We start from the raw sequence: 10925 nt of genomic DNA on the forward strand, positions 1-10925 counted from the left end.
AGTTTAGTAGTTAGTTGGTATTAGGAGCAGAATTAACATTTATTATTTTATTTTTTTATTATCAAATTTCCCTTTGTATTTCCCATTGCTTACTATCTGCCATTAGATCATTCTTCTACCATTTTACAAACACTATGTGAAGGTTTAACCGATGTAACTATTCTGAGAACATTTTACGAAGTTTAGTAGTTAGTTGGTTCTAAGAACAATTTACGAAGTTTAGTAGTTAGTTGGTACTAGGAGCAGAATTCATATTTTTTCTTTCTTTTTATGGGATTTTCCTTTGTATCTATTTAACTGACAGTTGTGTGGGTTTTTACTTTGTATCTGTTTAGCTGACTATTGTGGTTGGTTTCTTTCAAAATCGACATTTGTGTTCAGCCACTAAATGGCCCAATTGTTTACTGTTTTATTTTCCCAAAATAAAACTAACTCAATCTTCAGCGTTCCTGCCGAATTGTATACAAGTTAATATTCTAAATTGCAACCTTACTTAAAAAATTCAAAGTGAAATCCCTTATTGATAATTTCGTTGCATGTCAATATGACTATAATAACATTTAGAGAGGGTATTCATGAGACTACCTACCCCATTTGCATGGAGCCACCTGCTGCCCCTTTTACTCAACAACTATCACTGAGGAAAAATAGTAATCAAGCTAAATGAGGCCATGGTGTTAGGCTCTAAAATATGCAATCATATAAGTGAATTATGAGATGTGAAACAATTTTAGTGAATTCAAATATAAAATAGAAGTAAAATATGCTCAGAAGAGCATATTGCATGAATAGCATTAAAAAAGAAAGGAGAGTATATGGAATGAATTGCATAAAAAGAAAGGGAGAGTATATGGAATGAATTGCATTAAAAAAAAAGGAGGCTTGCACATACACTCAATTTCTCTGTTAGAGAAAGAATGAATGAATTTTGCTTCGAATCAACAAATTCTACAACATCTATACACGCTAACTACTAATTTCTACTTTTCTTGTATGACGACATGTAACTTAGGTTCGACTTTCAATCCCTCTAATAAGAAGACATCGATAAGTAGCCTGGAGTTGTGAGGCTAGCTAAGTAATCTTGGAAAGGATCACTGCTAGAGGGGGGTTGTATTTGGTCTAACTGTGGGAATGGGTTTTTTAGAATATCGAATCCAAAGGTGAACAATGATTGGTTCAAACCAACATTCTCCTATTGTTGTTGTTGTTGCAACATCAATTCTTCCAACCTACAACTTCTCTGCACTTCTTTTTTATCAGATTTAAGATCATGCAACAATTGCATGGAACAACTTGAATCGGTGAGCAGAATAGGAGGAATTAAATATGCTGAATCATAATTTTTCTTGTGATTAGGCAAAGAGTTGAAAAATGGGACAAGCTCTAGAAGGTCCATTGGAGCATTACTAGCATTTGAAATGTTCAAATTCTGCTCAAAACTGCTCAAAAATGGTGTTTGAGTTGTAGCTCATGGAAGTAATGGTAGTTCTTGAATCATGGTTAGAGATCGTTCTGCAATTTGGAGGGCGGGCAGATTTCATTGAATCTTGTGAAGTTCTTTCTAAATGCTCAATGTTCAAGTTCATTATAGTATTCCCAATGGGCAGTATTCCTGGCACCTTTTCATCAATTTCTTCCGAGGATCACTCTTGCTCCTTAGCTAACTTCTCCGCACTGCTCTTCTTGTTGTATCTTCGACAAAGTACCCAATCATCCAACTGCAACAAGAAGCAATTTCATTATCCGAAATATGGATAACCCAAAAGAGAAAATAAAGGATTTTGAGCTAAATTTACATCAATAAAACCCATCACAAGCCCTCATTTTTAAATTGGATTGAGGAACAAAAATAATATTTGATATTTATAGTTTTCCTTATTGAAAGCCTTTGGATTAAATTAGAAAACCCTTGATTTCTATAATATAGAAAAAAACCCCTTATTTCCCAAATTGATTTTTCCCAGATACATTCATCCTCTAGAGTCTACCTGGTCTGGGCCCTGTCATGACTAGGCCATAATGTCATCCAACCTGACAGGTGTTTTAAACCAAACAACACCTACAATGTTTATTGACACATAAGAATATACATAGAAGAAAATCCACAGGAACAGTCACATACCCTTAAGTTGCCCTTCTTCTTTGCAGATCTATTGACATCAGCAAGGCGGTATTCATGCATAATCCAATTAGCCTTGTTTCCTTTAGGTGCTTTTCTGACATAGAAAACCAGAGCCTTCTTGATGCCAACACGCCTGTTTCTGCCCTTAGCAGTGATGGGTTTATCTACACTTGTGGATTTCTAGTACCTTGAGCCAACAACCTTGTTGGGGCAAGAACCATTTGGATACTTCCTGTCCCTAGGAGTGAAAAAACACCACTCATTTTCTCCAAATAGTGCATTTTCTACAAGAATTGGAAATGTGTATCAGACCAGAACAAATAACAATTTCTAATAACTGAAAGAAAATAAGAATGAAAAACAAGCATTTCCCATTGCAGGAATATGACATGGGCATAAATATGAAAGAACACTATAATTGAATTTAGTTTAAAACAGAGGAACACTCATGTCCATATAACAGTCCATACACATATAAAAATGACACGATTCATTTTGAGATTGAAGGTTTCCATATCAACCAAAGTGACATATCCAAGTAATAGTTCTAAGACATGGAAGGACATTCATTTGTATATTTGGGCAATTAAAGAATTCATTTTTGAGATATATAAAAAAACTCTTACACTTCTTATGTAATGCCCTTCTTACACTAGCGAAACCCCAAATTTAACAGTTTAGCCTTTACAGACATTGTAACATAAAAAAGGCTTGTTCAGCAAGAAACAAACTCAACCAAAGTTGTCTGTTTAAAAAGGGAACAACATCAAGATCATAGTTCAAATAACCTCAATGACAAACTTTAATCCACATGGAAAGCAATGAAGTTGGAGTGAAAAATCCTATTGCTCTGCAATTGGTAGTGGATTGAAACGAAAAGTTCCATCTACCCAAGTAAATGAATTGTCACAAAGAATGAAGAAAAAATTCTATTTCAAAAAAGTGGTATAAAATCAACCAAATTTGATACCCTGAATATTTTATAGACCGCTACCGATTCCTCAACTTTTGGAGGATCAAGCCAATATCTAGGTCGATCTTTCAAGACATTGTAAGAGTTAAAGATGAGACTTTTCCCTTCCAAAGTAGGGCATGACCTTCCAACCTTTCAAAACCTAACGTTTTAGGACTGTAAGACTAAGGTGTACCTTTTAAAACAGTAAACGAAGACCCTGCCCCTTAGGACTTTCAAACTTGGTTAAAACCAGTAACTCCAAGGCCTAGCTTGAGCTCACTAGCCACATCCAAACCTCAAAGGAAGTGCCATCAGTCAAACTAACGGCTTCGTCGCCTCTTTCACTATGGTGGCGGTGGCTCTAATTTATCAGAACCGGTAAAAGTAATTGGCGTCACCAACTAGAGCGTGCAAAAATAGTAGGTATGTCGCACCGCAGGATATAACGTGTTAGCAAATGCATTGACTTTACATTTTTTGTTTGACTAAAAAAATAAATTTATAGGTATAATGTTAACTTTAAAACTAAAAAATAATTTATTTTTTAAGATTATTTTAAATCTAATTTCTTAAATTGTGATTGGCATTCATTAAGGATGGTACTGAGTAATCATTGTACCCTTATACCAGGGCGTGAGTTCGTACCATCCATTGCAACATTCATTAAGGATGGTACGATTATTTTAAGGGTACAGAGTTATGTTTTGCATTTCATAATTAATTTCATTATGAATTAATATCAGGGCTTTAGGTGTACATTAAGGGTTAAGGTGCAAAGCTTCGTTTTTATTTTGCATTTACAATTAATTTTGCATGTAATTATGAGTGATATCGTATTTAATGTTACTATGAATTGATATTATATTATTCATATTTGTGAAAATAATTAAAATATTTTAATCTTTTAAAATTTAAATTTATAATTTCATAAATTCTGAAATCAATAATCAAAATTTTGACAAACATTTAAAACAATCTACTCACATTAATGATATAGTTCTCATAAAATTTCAAGAGAATCTTTTTGCAGTCGAACTTTGGAAGTTTCCGTAATTTTTTTTATCGATCTCAAAATATCGTGAGGAAATATCGTACTCATCCCAAAGTTATTTCTTACGCATATTATACATTGTATATCATATAAAATAGGTATAAAGTTCTTATGTTACAAATTATTGATTACAAATTGGTGTGTAATATGAATGGTTAAAATCATCTTGAAAGGTAATTAAACTTTTTAACAATTTTATATAGGTAAAAATAAACAAAATTTTATATAATTTATTTATTGGTTAAATATTTGAATTAAATTAGGTTAAATTTATTTTATAATATATCTATCTATCTATCTATATATACATATATATAGAGAGAGAGATTTTATAACAAATTTGTTTTTTTAGAATTTTGAATAAATTCAAAATTAAAATAAATTAAAATTATATTTCTATTGTTTTAAATTTTGAATTTGTATTTATATTGTTTTTTTATTATTTTAAATATATGCTCATAACCTAATAAAGCCTTTGAGTAGAGGGACTGGGGGGTTGAAAAATGAAGGGAGTAGTGCGCACGACTAGAAGGCCTAGCAGAGGGTTAGGGTAAAACCCTAGATTTTACTGCAGCATCGTCCGTTCTTACTGCAGGCGCTCGGACGATTCACTGTTCCGTTTCTCTGTAGCTATCTCCATCTGCCAACAGTTCCCTGTTTCTAGCATGGGCAATGTTATGGAGATTGAGGAGCTCAATTACTCCAAGGACCCGTTTCCCAACCAAGTTATCTTTGGAAACCCTAACCCTAAACTCTCGGTTACAATTTCACCACTTCTCTCTGTTTCAGCACCGTCTTGCTCTGCCCCGATGGTTACCTTCCCTGGACATTGTGCTTCATTGCTTGTTTTTGGGTCCCTATCAATTGACTCTCCTTCACTCGATTTCCCTCCTTTATCCCCAGGTACTCTGCACGTCCTCACTGCAATCACACCACCATCACCCTCTTTCGAGCTGCACCCTCCAGTCAACCACTTTCACCCGTCTAGCTCGACACCATTTCGGGCACAGCCTGAGGAAACCCCTGCATCTTGTGACCAAAACCCTCCCATTTCAGCAAACTCCTTGTCGATATACTTTGAAACGCCCGCGATTAAGGTCAAATCAGCAGCTCAACTGCTTCAGGAAGGGGCTACCTCACCAGATCTGCTTCTGGACCACCCATCAGCGCCACGAACTGGGAAACGGAAAACTAAGTGCGTGAAGGCCACTGCAAAGGACATCACCATCAGCTTTGGCGAAGGTATTGCTATGGGGGAAGCTGTTAATATGGCAAGTACTGTGTTGGTAGGACATGTCCGAGGTAGGGCATACTCAGCGGATAGATTAACCCTCTGGGTGCGAGAAATTTGGGGGAGCATGCTCAAAGATTTGCCAGAGGTGCAGGTACTACCTAGGGGCTGGTTCACTCTTCATTTCACCAAAGAAAACTACACAGACCTGGTTCTTGCTAGGTATTGGCATATTGAGATGGCACCAGTCCTCCTCAAAAGATGGAGCCCCCTATTCGACCTGGAGCGGGAGCAGATTGGAGCAGGACCCCTCTGGGTTCGCTTGCCTGGACTCCCACTGCATTATTGGTGCGAGGAGGTATTTGTTAGAATTGGAAATGCTCTCGGCACATACCTGGACCACGACAAGACTTTTGTTCAGACCAAGAATCGAACCCTAGCTCGCATTCTGGTCCACCTGGATACGCGTGAGGGTTTGGAAGAAAAAATCACCCTTCAATGGAGGAATTACACTTGGGTGCAGATTGTAGACTACGAGGGAGTCCCGTTCCATTGCAGAAGATGCCACAAAGTGGGGCACATCTACAAGGATTGCCCACTAATCAACAAACCGACAGTTTCCCCGAGTGCTCCGAATACCTCAATGGGGCCAGTTGCAACTCCTCCAGATCGCACTCCTGTATCAGCACCCCAGGCCTCTGACCACAATAGCACTCCGATGGCAGTAGCAGGAGCTCGCAAAATGCCATCGTCTCCGTTGACGAGAGCTCGAGCAGCTGCCGAGGCCGCAAAAAAATCGGGTATTCCTCTGTCCTCTCACCCTTTCTCAAATTCTTGCAGTTCTTTTCTTGATACATCATCTACCATCAACACATCTGCAATTCACTGTTCTCTTGCATTGACACCTCCCACCATCGCCACCACTGCTCCTTCTATTCCCCCCTTGCCTACCAACACATCCCCTCCATCCACAGATGGGATGAACCCACCACACAAATACAATTTGCACTCCCGTTCACATCTTGATGGACATCCGCCTCTCCTCTCGGGATTGGGTCTTTCCCTCCCTGGTTCTGTCATTCAATCATCCCGGGGGAGGAAATCTTATCTTTCAAAAGCTATTCAAAGGGTTGGGGCAGAGGTTGCCACAGGCAAACAATCTACTTTGGAAGGGGTTCTTAGAGCGCTGATCACCCCGGGCAGGGTTCCCCCATGAAGTGCCTCTCATTTAATTGCAGAGGTATGGCTAGTGCCTCCAAAAAACTAGCCCTGCGTCGGTTATTTGAAGTCGAACCAATTGATATAATCATGCTGCAAGAAACCCTGGGAGAGGCCAAACTCATTTCCAGATCACTAGCCTCCCTAAAACCTGGTTGGAAATTCTACTCCCTTGATGCTATGGGTCGATTGGGGGGTTTAGCCATAGGGCATAATCCTCGCACCATCAAAGTGTTAGCATCCTGGGGAGGATCAGGGTTTATAGGGTTGGACATCTTCTCGGCGGAGCTTGGCCTGAATCTTCGGGTCATTAACATATATGGTCCGTGTCAACAGAGGGAGAACTTTTGGCAGCATCTGCTCAATCTCTCGATCACATCCCCTGACCACATAATTCTCGGGGGTGATCTCAACTTCTCCATCGGATTTGGGGAATCTTGGGGATCCCAAGCACAAGTGGACACATTATCAAGATTCATGACGAACCTTTTGGAACAACATAACTTTGCTGATGTCCCCATGAATAAGCCACTCCCGACTTGGAGAAACAGAAGGGTGGGGGAAGCAGCTCTTGCCAGGAGGTTAGATCATTTTTTGATTAAGGTTCCCCTCCTACATCAGCTACACCAGTACAGACAATGGGTAGGTTTTGGGGGTATCTCGGATCACTCTCCCATATATTTAGAGATCCTTGGCCCCCAACCTAAACCCAAACCTCCTTTCAAATTTAATCATGTTTGGCTACAGGACCCTGGATACATCAATCTGGTCTCGGATTTTTGGAAGGCCAACCCTATTGCGAGACATAAATCATCTGCAGAGGGGTTCTGTCACAACCTGACCCAGCTCAAGCACCTCTCCATCACCTGGGCAAAAGAGAAAAATCAGAGGGAGGATCTCACCTTATCTCATATTGAGTCTGAACTGAGTGCTCTATCAGATGACTGCAATCTGGGTTTTTCATCTGCTAGTGAAAAATCTCACCTGATAGAGCTAGAGAAACAGAAGGCAAGGATCTTGCAGGAGAGAGAGGAAACCTGGCGACTCAAGAGCAGGGCCATCTGGTTACAATCTGGAGATGATAATACAATTTTTTTTCAGAATTATGCCAAAGGAAGAAAAGTTTCTAACACCATTTGGAACCTACCCCTACCTGATGGGGGAGTGGCAGACACGTTTAATAAACTCTCTCACCTTGGTACCTCTCACTTTCAGCAACTTTTCAAATCCCCTCCTGGGTCTAATCTAGCAGACATCATCAATGTTGCTGGCAATTTCCCTCATTTTGTAAACGAAGATGAGGCAGAAGAGCTAAACTCTCCTCTTACTCCTGGCGAGCTTGAAGGGACTTTGAAATGGTTCAAAAAAGACAAAAGTCCTGGACCGGATGGATGGTCGATTGAATTTTATCTCGCTTTTTATGAACTCTTGGGGGATGATCTGTTAAAAGTTGTGGAAGAATGCAGAACCTCTGGCACCTTATACAATGTTGTCAATACTACATTCATTGCCCTCATCCCTAAATCTGACTCCCCTTCATCCTTCAATGATTTTAGGCCCATCTCCCTTTGCAACTGTCTGTACAAGATCATTGCTAAAATTATTGCAAACCGTATCAGACCCATCCTCTCTCGCCATATATCACCTGAACAGTTTTCCTTCCTTGAGCATCGACAAATTCATGAAGCCATAGGTATGGCCCAGGAGGCCATTCACTCGATCCGGTCCAAAAATTTAAAGGGAATCATCCTAAAGATCGACCTGGCGAAAGCCTTTGATCGAGTTAGTTGGCTCTACATCAAGATGCTCCTCATTCACCTTGGCTTCCCCCACGCTTTCATCACCTGGATCATGTCATGCATCACCACTCCAACTTTCAGTGTCCTCATCAATGGATCTGCCTCTCACTTTTTTCATGCCGAGCGAGGCCTCAAACAGGGCTACCCCCTCTCCCCCTTACTCTTTCTCATAGTCATGGAAGGACTCAACAGACTTCTAGCACAAGCTAAAAGAGATGGCAGACTCTGTGGTCTCAAAATAAATGATTTCTGTTATCTGACACATCTCCTTTTTGTGGATGACGTTCTTATATTCCTTGATGGAAGCATTAGAGACTCAGCCTCTTTCTCAAATGTTCTTTCCCTTTTCTCAAAGGCTACTGGCATGCAGGAAAATCATGGGAAATCCACCATTACATTAGCCCTCACTTCCATCCATGAGTCACGATTTTCTCAGCACCACTTTCCATATTGTATCCTCCCACTTGACCGTGGTTTTAAATATCTGGGATTCTGGATCAAACCCCTCAGCCAAAAAATAGTAGATTGGGTCTGGCTAGTTATCAAGTTGGAAAAAAAGCTCACAAATTGGTGCCATAGACTCTTATCCAGAGCAGGCAGACTTGTGCTCATTAAATCTGTACTGGAGGCCACACCTGTTTTCTGGATGGCATTGGCATGGATCCCTAGGAATATCCTTGCCCGTTTACAACAGATATGTAGCAGATACCTTTGGAATGGTCAACAGGATAAGAAGATATTTGCTTGGGTTAGTTGGTCCAAGATTGCTCTGCCCAAAAAATGGGGAGGTTGGGGACTAAAAGACCTAGCCCTATTTGCACAAGCTCTGGCTGCAAAAATGGGCTGGACTTTATTGTCTGGGCAGAATCTTTGGACCTCTGTCTCTTATTATAAGTATATTTGGCCTCTCCCAATCATGGATTGGGTTCGCATGCCTAGCTGGCCAAGGACAGGAATATCATCAGTTTGGAAGGCTCTACTACACTCCCTTCCCATCATCCGAAACAATCTGGTCTGGAGAATTAATGATGGAACAAAAGCCCGCATAGGCCTGGATCCCTGGACTGGGGGGGAGGAAGATTCCAACTATCGAGAGAACTGATCCAGCTCCTCAATTTGCAAGATATAAGGGTCTTTGCACAAATAGTTGATCAAATGAACACTACCATTTTCGCACAGGGTTGGAAATCTGCCCAACAGCTCAACATTCCTCCTCAATGGCACCAAGAGTGGCAAGACTATACAAATGCCCTGAGTGAATCTCACATCAGGATTAAGGAAGGACCCAATGAGCTTGTTTGGTGTCTAGCAGAGAACGGAGTATATACCCCAAAGGCTGGCTACCTCGGTCTCATATCGCACAAACAACCTGAGCAGGCTCTTGAATGGTGGAAGAGCATCTGGAAGCTTGGTTCTCCCCCGAGAACAAAACTTTTCTTTTGGTGTGTTCTCAGTAATAAGGTCCCCACAAGGGAATCCCTATCACATCGTGCCTTCCAAGGCCCTCACTGGTGTGTCTTATGTAAACAATCATCTGAATCAACAGAACATTTATTTCTTCATTGTGAAATACTAAACAATCTCTGGCAGATTGTCTCCTCCTCGATCCAACTGTCTAGTAAATGGGAGGGTGAAAACATTCGTCGTGCCTGGGAAAATTGGAGTAATTTGCATCAAGGAACAAAGCAGTTATGCCTCCCTCTCCTCATATGTTGGCACATCTGGCTGGCTAGGAACTGGATTATTTTTGAAGACACTGCAGCTAGATGGCCGCATATCTCGGCCCAGATCATATCCGCATTCCACGAACTACCTGAGCCCATCAGACCTCGGCCTAGGAGATCGCATGCCCCTACCCCCATAGACAAAAATACTCCCTGGGCTTTCTTTGACGGTGCTGCACAGAACCAAGGTTGTGGAGGTGGATTTATTTTATACCTTACTGAACAACACTACTTTAAGGTTAAGATGGGGCTTGGAAATGGGACAAATAATTATGCTGAACTTATCACTCTTCGCCACTTGCTGCACTTCTCACTTGGTCATGATTGCATGGATCTAAACATTTATGGAGACTCAAAAATCATTGTAAATTGGTTCAATAATATTACTGTTTGCCATGCACACACTCTCAGTAATATTTTGGATGAAGTGAACATGTTCAAAGCTCAGTTTAATTCTATTTCTTGTCAACACATTTACAGGGAACATAACAGTAGCGTTGACGGGCTTTCCAAGGAGGCCACGATACTCCCCTGAGGTCAGTGGATGATACAGGAACAAAGGGGTACAAATGAGTACCGATACTATCACAGGCCCTATATTGATCAGACATATCACAGGGCAGGGAGCCCCTAATTTTTGTGTAAATTTTTTGAACATGCACAGACTATACATATGTATATATTTGCAATAGTTTTTCTTTTGTTTATAACAGACCTTTACAGAAGGGACATCACCCTGCGTGGTGAATGTTTATATTGTAGATAACAGACATGGTTTTAAATTATCAGACTCTCAATGAACACCCTGCGTGGTGTGAAGCA

The 10925-nt window shown here is 40.4% G+C and overlaps 1 pseudogene; it reads right to left on the reverse strand.

Annotated features, from left to right (window-relative positions):
- Window positions 1–1030: 1030 nt before the first annotated feature.
- Window positions 1031–4798, reverse strand: LOC149169776 (uncharacterized; annotated as a pseudogene).
- Window positions 4799–10925: the final 6127 nt, after the last annotated feature.

Source organism: Pinus tabuliformis, chromosome 4_2, assembly GCF_031772625.1.
Source record: "Pinus tabuliformis cultivar Carrire ecotype Pingquan chromosome 4_2, CPIR1, whole genome shotgun sequence".
NCBI lineage: Eukaryota > Viridiplantae > Streptophyta > Pinopsida > Pinales > Pinaceae > Pinus > Pinus tabuliformis.